The following is a 23,693-nucleotide window of genomic DNA, read 5'->3' as shown; positions in this document are numbered from 1 at the left end:
CATTTTTGACATTTGATGTACATGTTGTTTTTTGTTGTTTTTTTTTTTTGCCTGGAAATACATTGACTGAACGTCTTTGAAAGAAAGACAACTTTCTATTATTTTTTTCTAATCCAGCTTAAATCCCTCGCCAAGAAAAATAGTAACATCAAAATTCCTGCTCGATGAATAGACTCGAACTCAAGAATAATAAATCTAGCGATGTAAGTACCTGGTTGGCTTTAGGCTTGTCGCGAAATCGCTTGTTTCAGAAGGAACATATACATTAATCCTACTTTCCGTAAATTGCGATTTTCCATGCTTGGTTTCCCCTTATGCCTACGCTCTTCTCAGTAATTTGTGGCCGGTGTTAATTTTTTTTCCTTTTAAACATTAGAAAAACAATCTAGTAATGGAAAAATCTATTTTTGTCTGCTTTCATTGTTTAAAATGGTGGTTCTAATGTTTTTATTATTGATGGATGTAGATGGATGTTCATTTCTCCAGTTAGGATAGGGGATTATCTCCTGATTTTAATGAAACAACACCAAACAGCACCTGATTTTAATCAAACAGCAGCAATTGCTGTAATTTTTTTTCTTTTCTTTGGAAATCCGTAATCCTGTCCAGTAGACTAAATACTGAAGCATTTCTTTCTCTAGCCCTTCAGTTCAGCCTCTTCTGTGGAGTGCCCTCGCTTCATAATCTTAACCATGTTTTGTAAAAAGTGACCAAACCCCAAATTTAGAATGCGCTCAACCAAAATTTGCCATTTGGGAGTCAGGGTTCTATCTCAAGATGTATTTAAAGTAATTGCGATTGTTTTCAGTGGCATCATCGCCGTAATCATTAGTGTTATGTTATCTTCGATCTCTGGCACTTAAGTTGCATCACCTCAGTCCGGTATTTTTCAACCGTCATTGATTTTGATTAACTTGTGTCGCTTAATTTATTTGGTTATTCGTAGCAGCTGTAGCTTGCTAAAGTGCTCTTTCTTTCTGCTGGTGTGGGGTTTGCTCTGGTAAGGTTATCCGAGTCGCTCAGAGTAATGGGTTTTCATAGAATACGCAGAAGAGTTACTTTCGCTGCAAATTACGTGTTTATTGTGTTAGATTTATATAGAGTTGCTTAAAATAGGTACAGATAAAAGGAGTAACAGATAAGAACTTGATTCAGACATGGCAAGAGAACAATGTCCTAGTAGACTCCGCAATAAAGTTGTTGCCTGGTCGTTTACATATCGTTTGATCATTTGAAGACACTAGATCGAGTCATCGTTGATAAAAATAAATCGAAAGCTAGGCAATTTTATGCGATTTGGAATATGTGTCTGTGCAGAAACTAGGTCCATCGAACAGTAAAACAGACTTCATGTCAAAATATAGATCCGAGCTATCCCTTTCGAATATTTTCATCGGATTCTGCTGGTCCAGTCGGAGGTGCGTTTGGTGGGTATACATAGGAAGGGCATTCACATTTTTTGGCTGGTGTGGATAAAGAATATTAGGGAACAGAAAGCTTGGTAGAGGTATTAATGGGGTTTTACTTCAAGATCTTACATCGTATGTGGAAGGGATAGTTTATTAGTGTTATCCTGGGATTTGGTTGGAAGTTCATCAGTTCAATTCAGTTCAGTTTATTAACATCAAAATAAATGGACAAAAATAACTCTCTACCCCTACAAGGCTCCATGGCCCGTTACATAGGGGTTAAAACAAAAATAAATACCAAATAAAGGGTCTCTTCTTAAAAAACAAACAAACAATAAATCCAATTAAATAATTTTGTGTTATTTTTACTTACCACTTCCTCCTCGAAATTCAGATCCAAGTCCACACCATCTCCCACCAACACTAAATCACAACAATTAAAAATAAATAAATAAACGTGATCAAGTCTAGCATCTAGGGATGTCGCCCTACCCTCATTATTCATCATGTTATTAAACATATAACAATATTAATTCAAACCAATTCAAAAATATTTTTTTTCACAAATTTATTCCCCATTATATTTATCAACCACAAATATTTTTATTTGGGTTTTAAAGGCATTAAACGAATGAATGGTACGGACATTATCAGGGAGACTGTTCCATACTTTACTACATGCTATTCGGGGACTAAAATCTGATCTGACAGTCTTAGTTTGAGGTAATAGTAGGTGGTCTTTATTGCGTAGATTATGAGAGCTCCTTGAATTAACTAAATCGGGAAAGAAAGAATTGAAAGAGCGAGGCAGTTCACCATGAAGATACTTGAAAATCATTGAAGAGCAAGAGCATAGAGTGCATAAATATTCAAAAGCGTTGAAATTTAGAAAAAAAGGTTGGGTGCTTTGACTTTGTTCCCCTAAAATTTTGACAAGTCCTCATTCTTTTCATAAGAAATGATTTTCTTCATTGATTTGCTTTCATTGTAATGGGGCTTTTGCTTTGAAGTCTCAATAAATGTTTAATCAGTAATAAATATTTATTAATTAGGTGTAAAGAATGCGATATTTTTGTGAACAAGAGTGCAAGCATGACTCGAGACAGTGCCTGTTCGAGTTCAAAAAGCACTATGCAAATTTTAACCCTAAAGAAGGTGAAAGAGATAAGTGATTGGAGATGGCAACATGAAACCCTTAGAAAATTTCCAGAAAATTCCTGAAAACATGTAGAGTCGGGTCACTCCTGCGAGACCTTGGAATTTGATTTTTGAGTATTATGGTATTCTATGAGTTTTTTATGTTTTTTCGCTCTAACTGGTTTTGTGTGATTGTTTTGTGTGGTTCAAACAGGAAAAATTATAAAATTTTGATAATTGTTTTTCGGCAAAACCAGTGTGTCCTCCTTTAAGTTGCTCGGCGTCACAGTTTCTTTTAATTTAAAGTCGGATATGCATTTTCAAAATGCTATCCATAGAGCTAATGGGTCTATCTCCCTCCTGGAGAAGCTTCTAAATAAATCTGGTGTCCCCTTTCCAACTTTTTAAGGATTTGTACTACCTTTGTCCACCCTCATCTTGATATGCTTCTCCAGTTTGGCACTCTGGTATCTCCGGGGAAGAATCAAATAAAATCAAATCCATCCAAGAGCCCTGCGAATAATTTTCAAAGAAGGCAAGGCTCCATACTCTCTTTAAAAAAAAAAAAAAAAAAAAAAAAAAAAAAAAAAAAAAAAAAAAAAAAAAAAAAAAAAAAAAAAAACCTAGGTTGGTAACGCTTGAGTGCAAGCGAGTTGCGCTGTCCTTTTTTTTTCAGAAATACAAAAACAAACCCTTCTACAGAAAGCATTTTTGCAAAAAAAAAAGAATTCCACCCAGATCCGGCCTGCCTTGGGTTGTTTCTCAGCCTGTTACTGACTTGTCCCCCGTTCACTGCTCTACCTCCAGATATAAAAACATTTTTGTCTTCTACATTACGGGAAAGTTTAACAAAACATCCTGATTTTTTTTTTTTTTTTTTTTTGATTTTTTTTATTGCTTGCACGTGTTTTGCCTATGTTTTTGTACATATTCGCTCGTTTTTTATGATTTTAATGACCCTAATGCACTTCAAATAGTTTTACCTGTTTTTCTTAGTCTTTTGATTTGTTTTGTTTGATTTTTTTTCTTGTTGTTTTTTTTTTTACCCTGAAATTGAAATTCAGCCCTACGGGGGCTTCTAATCGAAATTTTGCGAAATAAATATCTTATCTCAATCTTAAAAAAGGAAAAATCTGTAAGCTTTGTGGATAGTTGTTTCCGTGTGTTTTAGGAGGCCCGGATCGAGACCAATTGTCCGAAATTAGGCAATATATTCGAATAGTCAAATGAGAAAAGCATTCAATTTATAACCTAACAAAAAATTAATTCAAAATATTTCATTTTTTTGGCACACGTTATGCTGTTTTCTACAGCAAGGATAATTTTCTTATTTATGATTTTCCGGGTCGTGTAACCATGAAGAACTTCGAAGTTAAGTGCACATTTTTCAATCTCTTCCTCATTTTCCACTTAATTTATTTCTTCGTAGCTTCCAGCAAGGCGTCCCTGTTTTGATGAGGCTCAGCAAGGTTATCTCTAATGTCCCTAAGCTCTTTAGTTACCCTGGAGTTGTTTTTTTCAACATATTATTCATCTTTTCGTCATTATATTGAGAGCTAATTAATTCTCTACTCATTTGGCTTTCTCGGCGGGGAATGGCTGATTTTTATTTTCTAGATGTGGAGGTTATTTTACAAAGTTTTTGTGCTTCAAAGCAATTCCGCATACGAGATTTAAAATTCTATATAATTTCACAGACATTGTGACTCCATTTTTTCGCAATACCTCCTCTCTCATGTTTAAATGTTAGAAGCCTCTGCCTATTTTAAATGCCTAGCCCATTTATATCACATAATTTTTAAATATTAATATAATTTACTATGATTGTCGTATATTGCCCGTTGTCTTTTATTTGGGCGAACCTTCTCCACAAAAAATGACCCTTTCGAAAAATTATATCCCTGTGCCAGATATAGAGTTCAAATTGAAAGTCCAAAGAAAACAACAAATTACTTTCAATGCTAAAAAACTAAAAGGATATTTTTTAGAATTTCTAGTCAGTTTTGAGATACTTTTTAGGAGACTGCGCTGGCAACCATGGGGTATAGTAATCTGATATCGTTAATAGAACCATTGCTTAGGAAGGGTTTCAGTATTGCTAGAAATGAAATGATGAGAATAAGGAAGCTAATTTAATGAGCGGGCGGGCAGAAACCGTTTCTCTGATTGCTAAGAAATAGTTAGAGTACTTTGGAAAAAAATGAAATGTAGAAGTATCAGCGCATAACCTGTGGGCACACCTTTCCTTTTTGCAGGTGCTTGTGAGATAATGTTGATAAAATGATGCTTTTTAGGGAAATAAGTAAAAGTTATATTTATCTTGCATTTGCAGGGTTCAAATGAGGTACGTAAGCAGAGAAAAGGGTATTCTCCCTTCCTATCCAATGATTTTTTTTTGTCTGATCGTATTTTCTTTTCATTTTTTTTGTAGTTTGCTTGTTTTGCTGTAGTAAAGAATTCACCCGTCCCGGTAGAAAATTCATATACCCTGACAAATGCACTATTGTCCCTTAACACCTCACTTTTTGTAATTTTCGACGCTACTCAGCTGCGTGACAGAATTAAAATTGAATTTGCTCTAGAGTGGATAGTGTTTTTGTTTGGTTGCTTGTCTGACTTGTGTCATTCACTAGGGGATTATCTTTTCTTCCTCGGAATATGTGTTTTCTAACAACGTTTCATCCGCCAGAATTTCTTGAGAAAAGTTACTCTTGCAATAACAATCTTGAAAGTGTAGATATCTCAGGCTTGTAAGGTTTGAAAGGAGAGAGCTAAGCAGTCCAATTTAAAGTTTTACAACTTGGTGACAGCTAGAAGAGGTTGTTTGGCAATATCCTTATACATTCTGTTGGTGTCTTACCCCGTCGAATGTCGAAGTAACCAACTCCATGTGTGTGATGATATCATGTTGTAGATTCGATATGACCAGCTCCCTGTTCAAGGACTGCTGGAGACACATATGTGAGAATTTATTTCCAGGGTGAGGGACCAAATTAACAAAAAGAGAAGAAAATGCAAGTCACATGAAAACAATATAAAAAATCAAAGGGCGAACCTAAAATCTTATGTCTCGAGAGGGGAAAGCTTGAACCTGAAGGTCCCTGTGATGGAAGATTTATGTGTGTGGGTTATACAGAAAAGGTTTGAAATTAGGACGGCCTTTAATTCTCAAAGTGTATATCAAATTTAATTGCTGTTAAAAATAAAAATGAAATTTGACGAGTTAAATATTATTTGAAAAGAATACCCCTACAGCCTTATTATTAAATAGGTCCCTCAAATGGCTGTATTAGGGGTACATGTGTAGTGGATGGGGATCGGACTTGTAAACACTCAAGTCTGTTGTACCCACGATATTAAAGTTTATTTCTAGAACTTTCCAGATGCACTACCACTGCTTCTAAGTCATCGCAGTGATATATACCACAGTGATTGCAAATATAACTCATCGCAGTCATACACCTATATAGTTAATGTTTGGCATCAATAATCAAACAGTTCTTGGTAACGAACTGTAGTAAGGAGCCACCCGGCTCAATAGTAAACGAAACTTCAAAAAGCAAAATTTTGATACTATAGATAAATCAAATGAATCGGATTTTTATGCTGATTTCAAATATATAATTTTAATCAAATTTGGTCTTACCCATCAAAAGTTACGAGCCTGGGAAAATTTGCCTTATTTTGGAAAATAGGGGAAACACCCACTAAGAGTAATATAATCATCACCATCGCATTCAGCGTATCAGAGAACCCTGCTGGAGAAGTTTCAAGCTCCTATCTACAAAAATGTGGAATTTCGTATTTTTTGCTAAATTTTCCTCCCCCGCTAAATTTTTTCACAAAGTCAACGGATCACAATTTTGAAATAACCATCTTGTTCAGCATAGTCAAAGAACCTAATGACAATTTCTTTGGGGACGACTTACTCCCTCACAGTCCAAGGGGGAGGGGCTGCAAGTTATGAAATTTGACCAGTGTTTACGTATAGTAATGGTCATTGAGAAGTGTACAGACACTTTTAGGGAGATTTTTCGATTGGAGGGAGGGGGGTTGAGAGGAGGGGTTCATGTGAAAGGATCTTTCCATGGATGAATTTGTCATGGGAGAAGATAATTTCCATGAAGGGGGCGCAGGATATTCCAGCACTATTAAAAAACAAAAGATGAAAAATTAAGTATGGAAAAGTTTTTTTTTCAATTGAAAGTAAGGAGCAGCATTGAAACTTAGGACGAACTGAAATTATTATGCATATGTGGGGTTCGTCTCCTCCTAAATACCTAGCTCTTTACGCTAAAGTATTTTTAGTAAATTCAACTATTTATTCTACGGCCTTTGTGATTCAGGGGTCATTCTTAAGGAATTGGGACAAAAGTTAAGGTTTAGTGTAAAGAGCGAGGTATTAACAAGAGGGCAAACCCCAAAATTGGCGTAATAAAAAGTATACAAATATAGAAGTTCGTTACGTAAGTTACGTATATTTTCTACTAATGAAAACATTCGTAAAAAATTTAAAGTTCTAGTTGCCTTTTTAAGCAACCAAAAGATTGGAGGGCAACTAGGCCTCCTCTTCCATCCCTTCTTTCCTCAGAATCTTCCGATCAAAACTAAGAGAAAGCCTTTTAGCCAAAAAAATTAATATGCAAATTTCGTGTAAATTATTCATTTTGCGGACAACCAAAATCAAAAAATGTATTAATTCAAAAAACGTTCAGAAATAAAATGAAAAAAACAAGTTTTTTAACTGCAAGTAAGGAAACTTAAAACGAACAGAAATTACTCCGTATATTAAAGGGGCCTTTCTCTCCTCAACTCCCCGCTCTTTACGCTAAAGTTTTTTACTATTTTAATAAGTAAAGTTGAGAGGAAGAGTCAAACTTTAGCGTAAAGAGCGGGGCGTTGAGGAGGCGTGGAGGGGCGTTGACTATAGCCTAATCAACTAAAAATGGGTTTGTGCCTATTTGAAGATATTTCTATACTTGATTTCTTTCTGCGGTAACCCATTCAAAAAGACTTTATTGGAATAAAACTTAAGAAACCTTGCTTTGTAGTGAATAAAGGGGTGGCCGTACTTTATATGTACTTTGCTGGGACAACACAAAACATTTTATCCACCAGCTACCAGTCACCAGTTAAGACGCTTAATTTCTTCTCCATCACTATTTAATCTCTTAAGAAATTTTTATGTTGACTTCTTTCTTATAAACATTCAAGTGAGATAGGAGGGGAATTCTTTGCGATCTTTTGAACGTCAAAATATATTATGCAGTCATAACTCAAGTATCCGTGTGAACGAAGATGAAATAAACAGTCGGCTGAAGAATCCTTTTGCCAAAATCTTGGTGTGATGACGGAGGGAATTTTGTTACACTTGAGTTGCAAAATGTCACTCAGCAGTTATTTGAGTGAAAAACCGCACAGGGGTTTCCTGTTTGTTTAAGGTGGGCTTCCAAATACCCTGTTCATGGTAACATGATCGGCGTTGTTACCACCACCGAACTATCGGATAGCGGTGACTAAAAAAAAAAGAAGAGGCTGGAAAACAAAAGAAGACTCATGACTGCTTCCCATGCGAAAAAGCAATTTTCCTTGTTACTCAAGGTGGGTGATTGCAATTCTCCTGAATAGGGTTTTACGTTATGGAAATTCTAGTGGCATACTTTTTTTCAATCCGACCTCATTTCCGTGAGGTTTTGGGCTATATTTTGAAATTCTCTTAGATTTGTAAACTTTTATCATTGAGATAACCGAATAATTGTTGCCATACCTAAGTCAGGTTCAAATAGTGAATTTTCCTCACCTTTAAAAACACTAAACGTGTTTTTAAATTTTCGTTCACTATGGGCTAGGGTTTGTTCTTTTCTACGCTTTCCCTAAAGGGGGAAACTATGATAGTACTTTGGTTTTTGTGGGGACTTGTTCTGTTATTTCTACCTGTTTTATTCCTCTTTTTATTATACTCTGTTCTCTAATTAGTCTCTAATGATAGATATATTTTCAAAAGTAACGCTTTCAAGTTAGGTCACGGCATTATTATTCATTGTGTCTTATTTAGTCATTTCTGCGATGGTTAAACGATGCGACAAGCCTTATTTTTACTTGAGACTCAGAAAATTGAATGAGATTTTGCTCAAATTTTGACATATCTTTGCTTTTTATCATTATATTTTCACATATTTTATTTATCACATATTATATCACATATTTTCATCATTTTAAATTTAGTATGTTACTTGAATAATAGATGTATGAATGCTTTACTTTTTTTATACATATCTAGTGAAATAATACAATACAAAACAAATCCTATTGACAGAAATAGGCTACATCTTTTCTAGATAAGGCTAAAAGAGAAAGTCAATAATTGTTTATAGCCTACATTTATTCTCCTTAAGTTTTAAAGTGGGATTCTGTGTGGAAGTTCTGCTGTTTATTCGAAACCTCTTTATTAGGGATGGAAAAGAAACTCTCTGTGGATAAGCCTTCCTAAATCTTGCCCTAATTATATTTGAAAACCAATCAAGGGATCCTGTTGCGATTGTTCCGGCCTAAAAAACTAGGAGACCATCAAGATAAGCTCTTACAGAAGACAGGCAAATGGTATCAGGCGAAATTCTTGTGTCCTGACTAGTATTTCAGGCAAATACGCTGTATTTTTTGGAAGAAGGGGGACTTGGTGAAGTGCCGAAAATTGGTGAATCATTGGGAAAACATAACAAATTAAATCGAAGTTTCTGACATCTTCCTAAGAGAGTTCTTAAAAAAGATGCCTTCAATATTTACCAAGAAAAGTATATTAATATTACATTCTTGCAAGTGCATAAACAGTTATCCGGATTTTTCAGTCTGAGATACTTTTCGTATATTTTGCCTTTTATTGTGTACTTTGACGAATTTGTCGAACTTTTCCGATCTGATATTCCTTGAAATGGATTCTTACCTACGGTATGTGTCAGGGCCGAAACTGCCAAAAATATTCTACTGGCTTTCATCGTATATCTGCTGTGTTTTTGTTTTGTTTTTAAGAATCACGATCGGTCTAGCGAAGTCGTTTGGCTTAGACCAATTTCGGGTAAGATTCAGTCCAAGCTCTGTTTTTCATGAACATTCGTTCCCACAGAGAATATATTCTATGGGATAGCGTTTTCTTTGTATCCATTTTTTCCATGGATTATTTTTGTCCCTCCTGACCACCTTCAACCTGTCCTAAAGGCTGATGGGCATTCAGCTTGTCTCTGCTTGTTTTAGAGCTCCTTTGTTAAATCGGCTAATGAGTTATTGGAGACAGAAAGTATGTGTTAAACTTTGTTTCAACCTTTTTGTCCATCATAAAACTGACTTGTCAAATTACTATTTCCCTCTGACATGTTTTATGATTTTGCGTCGTTAAACTGTAATTTAGTAATGCTTGTCTTGCGAGGCAAAAAGGGAGGTATTTGGTGTTTTGCTAACGTCTGCTTCTCCACATATTCATCCGAAGTTTTCCGGCCAAGTCTAGAGTTTGTGCTTAGTAATTAAAAACTTTGGAATGGGCGTGTTTATTCTCTTTTTATGACTGTTTCATTTCTGTTCCTAAATACTGGATAAAGCAAACATTTTGCAACATGATATGCGTTATAAAATGCAAGTTACATACAGATCCAAAGTCCCCCAAGTATTAATTGAAAAATAGTAAATGGATACCTATTAGCATGTAATGGATTAGGCCTATTCGAGTTCGATATTATATCTGACCGAACGAATTGAAGATCTAATGTTGTTGCATACGGGCAAAATTTTCGCTTCTTTTCTTCGTACTGACCATCGACCTTTTTGCTGTCTCCTAATTTATTTATGTTTTGTACTGATGATTGTCTCACAGGTGGGAAGCCTTCAGGGAAATTGTATTGAGGAGCCAAGAGGACTTTGAATTTCGTGCGCGGGGGGGGGGCAGTAGTTTTTTTCTGGTTTTCGGACAAAAATAAAAACGATTTGAAGACGTTGAATTTGGTTGTAATGGGACTATTTATTTGCCCCTTGAGCTGAAATTTGAAAAAAAAGGTAGTCTCTCAGAAAATATTTGCCTAAGTTTGTATACAAATATAAAGTTGCATCATAACCCAGAGCTACATGTGCAAGGACCGAATGCGCGAATACTGCCTTAAGCGAGTGGAGTGGGGCAATAAAAGGTTAAGCCGACTTTTTGCTAGCCAACAGGACCATAAAGTAGGATTTTCGACCACTTTACCAACATTTAATAAAGGCCTTTACCACTAGGTAGGGGGCAAATCGAATCAGCAATAATTGTTCCTTTTTTTTGTTTTATAATTATATTATATAAATATAGGTATATTCTGTTTCCATCACTTATGATTTTCCTTCTTTTAAAGTATTTTTGGAAAGATATCAAAATGAATCTTAAAAAATAGGAAACTTGAAGTATGCTATACTATTACGATTGTTTAATCTTGTTACACTTTCACCGAAACTTCCACTTCTTTTCTTTATTTTTTATTGTTCTGTTCTCCATTGTATGTTGTAATTTTTTGCTTTTCCTTTGTTTCTTTTTATAAATAACACAGTCTAATGGGAGTTGATTAGCATAAGCAATTAATGCGATAAAGAAGCTTTCCTAAACAGTTAGTAAAGCCTTCTTTTATAATAATAGCGTACACAAAAATGCTTTTTGGGAACATTTTCAGTCAAGGAAGAGCATTCCATTCAGATGCCGCTTTTCCTTGCTTACCTACTCTTTAAGTTGAAAGGGAGCGAAGAAATGGCGTTAATGATTTTATGGAAGCGTGTTTAGTCTCAGACTGTCTGCCTACTGTGAAACATTTTCTTTGATAACAAATTAATCCCTTTTGTATGTTTGGATGATATCGGTCGGAGGAAGGAAACTCCTAGGAAGTTGACAGCTAGGCAATCAATCACCTGACTTCAATAGTATATAATATTCTGAACAACTCTCCTTATATCGCTTACAATAGTTATTTCATCATGCGTCGTTTCTAAGATTTATTGTCCAATTCATCTTGTAACAACTTATTCTACAAATGTCCTAAACTGAATGTCCTAAACTTATTCTACAATTTCTACAATACTGTCTCAAACTCACAGATTGTTTTGTTTGTAGATTTATAATAAACTGTTGTTTTTCTTTAATTAAGCAAAAGATATGTACTGGTAAGTGCTCACTGAACGCTATCATTTTCTAACTACCCCTTTTCTCTTCACATGTTGTATATAAAAAGCCAGCCTTTTTTTTTTCGCAATTTGTTCTAAGAGTATTGGGAAGCTGACATCAGTTTCCCATAATTTTTGTAAGCTAGTATTCGGTGACGATTAAGCGAATCTGCGCTCTCTAAGCACTTATCTTAAAGCAGACAAGGTCAGTTAAGATAGACGGGCAAATTCTGTGAAAAATTAAGAAATTCTGGAAAGAGCTTTTCAACGAATTTTTTATTCCAGAAACTTTGGGCCAGATAACGATACGATTGCAGGTGATCGGAAAAGTAGTTAAGTCATGATTCGCGCAACGTTACAGGTATGGTTGAAGATTGCGGCGAAGATTTGGGGAAAAAATTATGCAATAAAGATTAAGTGTTTCGAGCCGGCTTTATGAAATATAGGGGATGGATATATGGATGTGAAGAATGACTGAGCTTAAATTTTTCAAGACAACGGTTAGGCAAATGTTTGGTTAATCATATATTTTATATTCTCTCCTTTTTGGAGGGCTTCTTTGGCCATCTTTCCGTTGATTTTCTGTGTTTCAATCACTGTACTCCTGGTATTTTTCCACGAAAGCATTTGAACTCCACAATTGATATATTTAACTACTCAATTTATGTTCTTTTTCAAGACCTACTCTTAAGAACTTAGAAACAAATAAAAAGTTGTTTATGAAAATAAGACGGAAATGGTGACCCAGTTTGTACAGTATTTTTCTTTTCTTGCCACTTTAACCATAAATCCTTGGATAATGGAAGAGTCGGGAGTTTTTATATAACGGTACGATTTTATAGATTCTCTTAAAAGTTTTATGAGTGTGAAGTAGTTCTACTCTTTGATTCTGAGGCTTATCTAGGATTTTTCCCCCTCTAAAAGAGTTTCCCATTTTCGTCCTATGAATTATTAAGTGTGTGTCCGTGTTGCTGCCTCTTCTTAAAACGATAAAAGAAAATGCTTTCTCTTCTTTCATATACCGAAGACCTTTTAATGTTTCAGTAGTTATATCTCTCACTTAGCAACCCTGTTTCAGACATTTGACGACCCAGGGGCCTTTTAGGGGACGGCTGGGATGGAACCGAAATAATGGAAACTTAAATATGAATGTGTCAAAAACAGGGTTCTTCATTCATTGATGAAGAAACTTCGGAGAGAAGTTGTCTACTAAAAGAGTCCCTGGATCCACTTTAGTGAGGAAGCATTTGAGGAGGTACTATAGATTGAAAAACAAAACAACAAAAGTAGCAAATGAAATGTTAAAATTTTTCATATTTGCAATTTGTATATGTTCAAGCTAAAATGCAGCTTCATTATTTGTGAAAATTTGTTCAGGTAAAATATTTGCATGTCTTGGATGATTTATTTACAGTTTGACAAATGAAAATGACATTTGTATAAAATGCCGAAAACGTTTTATGCCAACTTTGCCTCTCACTCAGACTATCTGTCTTGGCTGTTTCTCCAGTTAGTCATGGCTTGATGGTAACTTGATTTTAATTCAAAAATCAACGGACTTAGTCCATTGAAAAATCACTAAACAACTCTTTCTATCTTTTGATTACAAATTAATTTAAAGAACTCTCCGAAAAAGAATTTTTTCAGAGGAAAATAAGGGCCATATTAAACTTAAGATCGGCAGCGATAAATTCCTAAAATAATTCCAACTCATAAGACCAGAAATTACTATTAAAGAATAAATCAAACAGTTCGTGGTAACGAACTGTAGTAAGGAGCGACCCGGCTCAATAGTAAACGAAACTCTAAAAAACGGAATTTCGATACTAAAAGATATATCAAAAGAATCGGATTTTTATGCTGATTTTAAATATATAAGTTTCATCAAATTTAGTCTTTGTCATCAAACGTTACGAGCCTGAGAAAATTTGCCTTATTTTGGAAAATAGGGGGAAACACCCCCTAAAAGTCATAGGATCTTTACGAAAATCACACCATCGCATTCAGCGTATCAGAGAACCCTATAAAAAAATTTCAATGTCCAATCTACAAAAATGTGGGATTTCGTATTTTTTGCCAGAAGACAAATCCCGGGTGCGTGTTTGTTTGCTTGTTTGTTTTTTGTTTTTTTTTTCCAGGGGTCATCGTATCGACCAAGTGGTCCTAGAGTGTTGCGAGAGGGCTCATTCTAACGGAAATGAAAAGTTCTAGTGCCCTTTTTAAGTGACCAAAAAAATTGGAGGGCACCTAGGCCCCCTCCCACGCTCATTTTTTCCCAAAGTCAACGGATCAAAATTTTGAGATAGCCATTTTGTTCCGCATAGTCGAAAACCATAATAACTATGTCTTTGGGGATGACTTACCCCCCCCCCCCCCACAGTCCCTGGGGGAGGGGCTGCAAGTTACAAACTTTGACCAATGTTTACTTACAGTAATGGTTATTGGGAAGTGTACCGACGTTTTCAGGGGGATTTTTTTGGTTTGGGTGTGGGGTTCAGGGGAGGGGGCTATATGGGAGGATCTTTCCTTGGAGGAATATTTCGTGGAGGAAGAGAAATTCAATGAAAAGGGCTAAGGATTTTCTAGCATTACTATTAAAAAAAAACAAACAATGAAAATATAAACATGAAAAAGTTTTTTTTCAATTGAAAGTAAGGAGAAGCATTAAAACTTAAAACGAACAGAGATTATTACGCATATAAGGGGTTCTAAAAATACTTTAGCATAAAGAGCGAAGTATTTAGGAGGAGATAAATACTTCGCTCTTTATGCTAAATTATTTTTAGTAATTTCAACTATTTATTCTACGGCCTTTCTGATTCAGGGGTCATTCTTAAAGAATTGGGAGAAAACTTAAGATTTAGTGTGAAGAGCGAGGTATTAACGAGGGGACGAACCCCCTCATATATATAATCAAAAATATAAGAATATATAAGTTTGTTACGTAAGTTAATTCTTAAGTTACGTATGTTTTTTACTAATAAAAACGTTCGTTAAAAATTAAAAGTTCTAGGTGCTTTTTTAAGTAACCGAAAAATTGGAGGGCAACTAGGCCTCCTTCCCCACCCCTTATTTCTCAAAATCGTCTGATCAAAACTAAGAGAAAGCCATTTAGCCAAAAAAAGAATTAATATGCAAATTTCATTTTAATAATATATGTACGGAGAGCCAAAATCAGACATGCATTAATTAAAAACTTTCAGAAATTAAATAAAAAAAACAAGTTTTTTGAAATGAAAGTAAGGAGCGACATTAAAACTTAAAACCAACAGAAATTACTCCGTATATAAAAGGGGCTTTTCCTCCTCAACGCCCCGCTCCTTGCGCTAAAGTTTGATTCTTTCTCGCAACTCTACTTTTAAAACAGAAAGTAGGACCAACTCATAAGACCAGAAATTACTATTAAAGAATAAATGAAACCCAAAAAGAACAGAAATTAACAATCATAGCAAAGAAACATACAACAAATACTAAAATAAATGAACAAATAAATCTTAAAATGAGTGAAACTTAAAGTGAATAAACAAATCAAGCTTAAAACGAACGAAAATCACTACAAACAAGAGTTTGGCTGCTACCCCCTTCCCTAATAGTAAAAGTCTAAAGCTTACTGCGTCTTTGGCGCTTCACTGAAAACGAATTATATTCGTAATATATTGTAATATTCTTATTACAACATTAAAAATAAAATTACCGTGAAATCTTCAAATCTTTTAAACTATACTAATATAATAAAATCTTTAAACCTTTGGCAAAGAATATAATTATATATAAAATATTCAGCTTAATTTTATTAGTTTTTTTTCAAGACTGTTCAAGATACATATAGTCTTCAGTAAAGCCCCAATAACGCAGTAGGCTTTTACCTTTTACAGCAGCCTAACTCTTGTTTGTAGTGATTGTTTTTGTTTTAAACTTGATTTGCATAATCAATTCAAGTTTTACTTGTTTTAGGATTTATTTATCCCTTTATATTAGTACCTGTTGTATGTTTGGCTGCTATGACTGTTTATTTAATTTCTGTTCGTTTTAGATTTAATTTATTCTTCAATAGTAGTCTCTAGTCGTTTTGAATTTGAATTATCATAGGAATTTATTTCTGCTGATATTAAGTTTATTATTGCATTTAATTTTCTTTGAAAAACTTCTTTTTCGGAAAGTTGTTCTTTTTTCTTTTTTCTTTATTTCTGTTCGTTTCTAATTCCCTAATTGTCAAGGTCTTCAACGTTCTACTCTTCGAAATGTTGATTAGATCCGTTTGGGGGAAAAGGGCACAAGGGGGGCTAGTTGTCCTCCGATCACTTTTGACTCTTAAGAAGGAAAATAGGACTGTAAATTTCCAATCAAATAAACCCCAGAGGCATTGTTTTATGATACTCATAGACATTGTTTTTGGATATTTCAAAATTTTGATCGGTTCTATTTGGGGAAAAGAGAGCGTGGGGGAGATAATTGCCCTCCGATCACTTTTGGCTCTTAAAAATGGAACTAGAACTTTCGATTTTCTATCAAATGAGCCTTCTCCAAAGTTTATGCAGCCATGCCCTCGGGCATAGCTTACAACCCTTGCCGCCGGGCTTTTGGGGGTTGTGGTAACCCCAGAGGCATTTTTATAGGATCTTGGGACTATTTTTAACAAAATTGCCCGTTTCAAAATTTCGATGTTATGTATGTGGGGAAAAGAAGGCGTGAGAGGAAGATAGTTGCCATCTAATCACTTTTCACTCTTAGAAAGGGAATTAGAACTTCCAATTTCCAATCAAATGAGCTTCCTCCAAAGTTAAACGACCAGTCGTTCCATAATAACCTTATATGCCCTCAGGGTATAACTTACAATCTTTACCCGGGGCTTTGGGGGAGGGGGACTGTGTAAATCCTTGAGGCATCGTTTAAATGGTCTTTGGGCTATTTTGAACAAAATAGCTCTCCAAAATTTCGATTGGATGCATTTGAAGAAGATAGGGCAAGAAGGGGGTTGGTTACCCTCTGACCACTTCTCTTGAAAAGAGGACTAGAACTTTCAATTTTCTATCAAGTGAGCCTCTTTCAGCATTTATACAAACATTCCTTCGATAAAAATCTTATATGCAAACGGGACATAACTCACAAAACTTTCCCCCGGTCTCGGGGGAAATGGTTCAATCTCGGAGTCTTGTTATTTGATCTGTGGACCATTTTGAACGAAATGGCTCTCTCAAAATTTTGACCGGAGGCGTCTGGGAAAAAGATGCAAGATGCATGCTGCCCCCAATTTCGGAGCCCCGGGGAACCCCAAATCCTTTAATGTCTGGTTTGTTCGACCTATCTTTATCTTTGAGCTTTAATTCTTGGCTGTGACAATTTCTAGTTAGGGGTGGTTAATCTCTAGTGAATCAGTTGTATTTAAGCCTCTTATTATAGTATGAATTCAAATCTCAATAGTATTATATTCTTCTTCTTCTTTTTTTTTAGTTAGACCAGATACTTAATTATGAATCTTTTGTTGAGTAGGATCATCCATCCCCCTTAGATCTCTCTCAAGAGCTATTCCTGGAGAAATTTTCACGAGTTGAGACATTGGAAAAAAAATATTTGATACTTTCCTTAGGTCCTATAAAATTGGCCTTAGGTTGCAAGTTTTGTCATTTCTATATTGCCATGACCATCAAATAATCGTCACATACAAAAAAACTATTGTCAAGGCCGTATCTCTCAGATACAACAAAAATTGTTTTTGAACAGATCATTATTGTAGTAAATAAATCACTAATCTTGTTGGAGACTCAAATCTTTGGTTGAATTCAATGCTTAATTGAAATTTTTTCCCTTTCTTTACCCTCAGCTTTTTCAGTCAATTTTCAGTAGATCCAAAATGCGTGTTTTTTCGGTCTTAGAAAGATTAAATAAAAAAAACAAGTTTTTTCAACTGAAAGTAAGGAGTGACATCAAAACTTAAAACGCACAGAAATTATTTCGTATATGAAAGAGGCTGCTTCCTCATCAACGCCCCGCTCTTTACGCTAAAGTTTGACTCTTTCTCTCAATTCTTCTTTCTAAAACAGTAAAAAACTTTTTCGTAAAGAGCGGGGCGTTGATGAGGAAGCAGCCTCTTTCATATACGAAGTAATTTCTGTGCGTTTTAAGTTTTGATGTCACTCCTTACTTTCAGTTGAAAAAACTTGTTTTTTTTATTTAATTTCGGAACGTTTTTGAATCAATGCATGTATTGATTTTGGCTCTCCGCAGAGAAATGATCAAAACGAAATTTGCATATTTTTTTTTTGGCTCAATGTTTTTCTCATAATTTTGATCGAATGATTTTGAGAAAAAAAGAGCGGGGGACGAAGCCTAGTTGCCCCCCGATTTTTGGTTAATTAAAAAGGCAACTAGAACTTTTAATTTTTTACGAATCTTTTTATTGGTAAAAGATTTACGTAACTTATAAATTAGCTTACGTAAAGAACTTTTGTATTCTCATGTTTTTATTACATATATAAGGGGATCCGCCCCATCGTCAGTACCTCGCTCTTTACACTAAAGCTTAAATTTTATCCCAATTCATTAAGAATGACCCCCTGAATCACAAAAGCCGTAGAATAAGTAGTTGAAATTACCGAAAATACTTTAGCGTAAAGAGCGAGGTATTAGAAGGAGGTGAGCCCCTCATATGGGTAATAATTTCTGTTTGTTTTAAGTTTTATTGCTGTTCCTTACTTCCAGCTGAAAAAGCTTTTTCACTTTTATTTTTTAATTGTTTTTTTTTAATAATGCTAGTAAATCCTGCTCTCCCTTCATGGAAATTTTCTTCTCCCATTACAAATTCTCGAAGGAAAGTTCCCCCAGCATATCCCCCTCTTCTCAACCCCTCCCCAAAACCAAAAAAATCCTCCTGAAAACGCCTGTATACTTCCCAATAACCATTACTATATGTAAGCACAGGTCAAAGTTTGTAACTTGTTGCCCCTCCCACGGGGACTGTGGGGGAGTAAGTCGTCCCCAAAGACATAGTTATAAGGTTTTTCGACTACGCTGAATAAAATGGCTATCTCAGAATTTTGATCCGTAGACTTTGGGAAAATAATTAGCGTGGGAGGGGGCCTAGGTGCCCTCCAATTTTTTTGGTCACTTAAAAAGGGCACTAGAACTTTTCATTTCCGTTAGAATGAGCCCTCTTGCAACATTCTAGGACAACTGGGTCGATACGATCACCCCTGGGGAAAAAAAAAAACAAAAAAACAAAAAAACAAAAAAACAAATAAACACGCATCCGTGATCTGCCTTCTGGCAAAAAATGCAAAATTCCACATTTTTGTAGATAGGAGCTCGAAACTTCTACAGTAGGGTTCTCTGATACGCTGAATCTGATGGTGTGATTTTCGTTAAGATTCTATGACTTTTAGGGGGCGTTTCCCCCTATTTTCTAAAATAACGCAAATTTTCTCAGGCTCGTAACTTTTGATGGGTAAGACTAAACTTGATGAAACTTATATATTTAAAACCAGCATTAAAATGCGATTCTTTTGATGTAGCTACTGGTATCAAAATTCCATTTTTTAGAGTTTTGGTTACTATTGAGCTGGGTCGCTCCTTACTACAGTTCGTTACCACGAACTGTTTGATAGATGTTTAAAGTAAGACAGACACTATATTTTGATTACATTATTCGGATCCCCAAAACCTTTTTAGCCTAGAAAGTTCCTCTAAGGAATGTGTAAACTCAAAGTGAAGACAATGGAATCAATTCATGTTTGTGACATGAAGGGGAAGTCGTTAAGTCAGTTACCTAACTCGAATGAGTAAAGGATTAATTCTAGATAATGAATATAATTCCCGCCCTTGTCCCAATTTCTCGGAAGTCAATTATTCCCTCTGATTTTCAAGTTTGTAACAAAGCAGAGAAAGTTTAACACTTGTTTTCTGGATTCCTGTACATGGGTTTTGATTACTTTGAAAATTAGCCTCGTTCAATAAAATACAAAGCAAAGAGACGTTTTGATAATTAAATATCTTCTTAAACAAAGAGTAAAATAATGAACATAAAGAAAGTGGATAAGTAGTTTTCGTTTGTTTTGTAATTGTTTATTAAGCACTGTTTAGACGGTAAGACATTTAGTAACCTTTTTGCTGTTTAGAATCTACTATGCACTTGTCCAAGGACTGAGTATAATGAACGAATGAGCAGTCTTCCTTCAGCCTGTCTTAACTAAACCTTCTGTTTTGCATCCTGACAAATCCTCTTTTCTTACAAACCTTATTCAGTGTAGTCTTGGCCGTTGGGTCGATCTTTTGGCCCCATTCGTGAAAACTAATCTAAATGTCTTTGTGGTTCAATGAATATAGCCATACCAATTAGGCTAGATACCTACGCAGAGGCCGCCCAGGATCCGTGCCCGCCTCCTAAGATGTTCACTGTTTTTGCCATACTGAACTGTATTTTCATTCTAGCACGTTTTTTTTTTAGCTTTCTCAAACCATACTATAAATATATGTAATCATACATGCTTGATTTAAGCTTCTCTTTATGATGTAAATACTAAATGGGCTCGAGCTTGTTCATCCACACAGTACCCTTTTGTAACTCAACTTCATGTCAAATACAAATCCTCTGGCTTTATACCTGATATTATCCATCATCATTTGCTCTGAAGAAGCACTAGTAAATCCTACTCTTCTTTTTTTTGTTGTACCTCGCTAGACTCATTATCATCGTCTACTCTGAGCGAGTCTTGATCCTTTTGCCGTCATGTGTTCCTAAGCTTAGCGAAAACACCATGTGTTTTTGTGAAAAACTTCGAATGTCCCACGATCCTACAAAATTTCTGAAAGTATTCTTAAAGTTTGAAAAATGATACTTTTTGCCAGATCCGATCTAGCAATTTTATTTTGAGTTGGTCACAGTCTTTTCACTTCTTCATTAGTTGCAGCAGTAGCAGCATGAACAGACGTTTTCCGCCTCACCTGACACCTGAAATTCAGATATTACGTGGGAATTTGTTTAACTGTAAACTCCCTAGACACACTGTTTGGGAAGTTAATTCTTCAGTATTATTTGCGAATTCAATGTTTTTCAGACTTGAGGCGCAAAAGTTCCTCTTGGTTTTATAGTCTCTTGCTCAGCTTCTTTTGGACGCAACTCCCCAGCGACACAGATCCCTATCGCTCAAATCCCCTTCCCACGCAACTCCCCATCTAAAATCTAAATTTTAAAATGCTACCACACATTGCTGGAAAAACAGACATTGAAACAAAACTTATTGGATTGATGCTTCAATGAAAGTATTTTTGAGACTAAATATAGTCAGTTGACAGTAGCAAGTTTTTCTCTTAAATGCACTTTCATTTTCAAAGCACTGTGGTCAGCAAGCGATCACCTTGCTCTTGAGTAAGAGCTCTTGAGAGCCTCTGTTTGGAAGTAGAATTCTTGCTATTCTATTGGCTGAAGGAAGGCTATCCTAGTCTTATGGGTCATTTGTTCTTGTTTTGAATTTTAATACTGTCTTTATTATAAAAGAAAAAATTGACGATTGGCAAACAAAATTGACGCATAGTACCCCCGTATCAGGGAAAAAGTTTTTATGCTTGCCAGATTCATACTACTACTACTATTACTAATAACTCACTGCAGTACCAAGCCGCCTGAGGCCAACACAGCTACGCACGCTGCTCCTCCAACCTGATCTATTTAAAGCCTCCCTCTTTACTCCCTCCCAGGAAGTTCCCATTTCCTTTAAATCTTTATTTATGACATCCTCCCAACCCAGACAAGGATGACATGCTTTCCGTGTAGCCCCAGACGGTTGGCCAAAAAGGACAATCTTCGGTAATCTGTCATCCTTCATCCGTAGAACGTGGCCTCAACCTTTCTTTCATTATAGCCCGAGAAAGCGGGATTGAATCACATTTTTCGTACAACCTACTGTTTGAAATACGATCAGTCAGTCGGGTACCCAGAACAATCCGTAGGCAATTTCTCTGGAAAACATCTAGTAAATTTGCATCTGCTTTTCGGAGCGCCCATGCTTCAGAGCTATATTTGACCACTGTCATCACTGTAGCTTCCAATATTCTAATCTTGGTTTGCAGACTTATCCTTCTATTCTTCCAAACTTTTTTTTACTGTGAAAAAACACCCTGAGCCTTAGCTATTCTACTTTTAACATCTTCACTTCCCCCACCATCTTTACTAATAATACTACCAAGGTAACTGAAGCTCCCAAGCTGATCAATCTTTTCGTTACCTAATTTCACCTGTCCATCTTCACTTATTCTCAGCCTGAGTGACTTGGTCTACTTAACATTAATTTTCTAGCCTATTTTTGCACCCTGAACTCGTAAAACCTCTAAAAATTTCTAAAAATTCATTTATTTTGCTCACACTTTCATCTAATATGCTTAAATCATCAGCATAATCTAAGTCCAGGAGCGTTTTTCCTCCCCATTTGATTCCGTGGTCTCCAATTGCCTTTTCTGTGCTCCTTAAGACGAAGTTCATCAAGATGATCCATATAAAGGGGGATAGAACACAACCCTACTTAACTCCTGATTACAAAATACAAATATAGTTGCTAACCTCATTTCCTACCTTAACCGCAGCAGTATTATTATCGTACATAGCACAAATCACTTTAATGAATTTTTCTGGTATACCATATACCAATAAGACCTTTGTTAACGCTTTTCTATCAACAGAATCGAAAGGTTGCTCATAATTGATAAAACTGAGGACCAAAGGTGTTTGACAACGAAGGGACTTCTCAATTATTAACCTAAGCGTGAAAACTTGGTCGACACATCCTCTACCTTGTCTAAAACCGCATTGTTCTTCCCTTAAAACTTTGTCTACAGCATCTCTCAGTCTAAAAAGTATCGTATTACTCAGTAATTTGCTACCTACAGAGACCAGGCTAATGCCTCGATAATTACGACACTCACTCTTGTCACCTTTCTTATACAGTGGTTTAATTAAGGTTTTCCTAAAATCATTGGGTACTTCCCCTTTTTCAAAAATCATGTTCATAATCTTCAGTAGCTTATTCCTAACCTCAGAGCCACCATATTTAAGAAATTCATTAATCATACTATCAGCACCTGGAGCCTTATTATTTTTTAATCCTTTTAGTACTGTCGCTAATGCTTCCTCACTAAACAAATCTTCCTTCACATCCAAGGTATCACAAACTTTTTCATTTTCATCTATATCTTTTCCTGCAACTGTATCTCGGTTTAGCACATTCTCAAAATGTTCCACCCATCTTTCTTTAACTTTTTCCTTATCACTAATTGTGACCCCATTTCTATCTTTAACTGGAATTAGTCCGGATTGACTACTCCCTTTCAAATTATTAACATGCCAGCATAATATTTTACTATTATGCCGTCTAGCCGCATCTTCCAGATCCTCAGTAATTTTATCCATCGCTTCCACTTCACATCTCCTTAGTTCATATTTTAATGCTTTCTCCACTTTCTTTACATTCCTTTTGTTTTCATACGACCTATCACTCAGATAATTCTTATAGATAATTCTTATACAAACCCCTTCTACTCTCTATTAAACCTAAAGCTTTTTCACTAATATTCCTAGTTGTAGTCTTAGCACTCTTCCCTAAGACACCGTCAGCAACTTCACAAACTGTTTTTCTGAAATTATTCCATCCATCTTCCACATTGTCAAATTTTAAACTCTCAAGTTTAATATTCAACTGTTCCTGGAAATTTTTTCTCAAATTTTCATCCTGGAGTCTACCAACATCATAACTTTCCGGGAGGTAGTTACCCTTCCGAAATTTCAGCTTTATAATTAACCTTAGACACTACTAGATGGCGATCTTTACTTTTAACATCAATAACAGCACTCCTTTACACCCTAGTATCTTGTATTGATCCTGCTAGTCTTCTGTTTACAATATCACAATCAATAAGGTTTGCTGTCTTACCATCACGTGAATACCATGTCAACTTATGAGCCATTTTGTGACCAAACACTGTATCGGTTATAACTAG

General features: G+C 35.5%; 1 protein-coding gene across 1 annotated transcript in view; it reads left to right on the top strand.

Annotated features, from left to right (window-relative positions):
• The window catches only part of LOC136029578 (baculoviral IAP repeat-containing protein 6-like), a gene marked incomplete in the record, with an annotated part of 362,481 nt that overhangs the window by 234,175 nt on the left and 104,613 nt on the right, over positions 1-23,693 (top strand).

The sequence above is a fragment of the Artemia franciscana genome, chromosome 7 (genome assembly GCF_032884065.1).
Source record: "Artemia franciscana chromosome 7, ASM3288406v1, whole genome shotgun sequence".
Lineage (NCBI taxonomy): Eukaryota > Metazoa > Arthropoda > Branchiopoda > Anostraca > Artemiidae > Artemia > Artemia franciscana.
The sequence above is the reverse complement of the archived record's forward strand: the minus strand, read 5'-3'. Positions and strand labels throughout refer to the sequence as shown.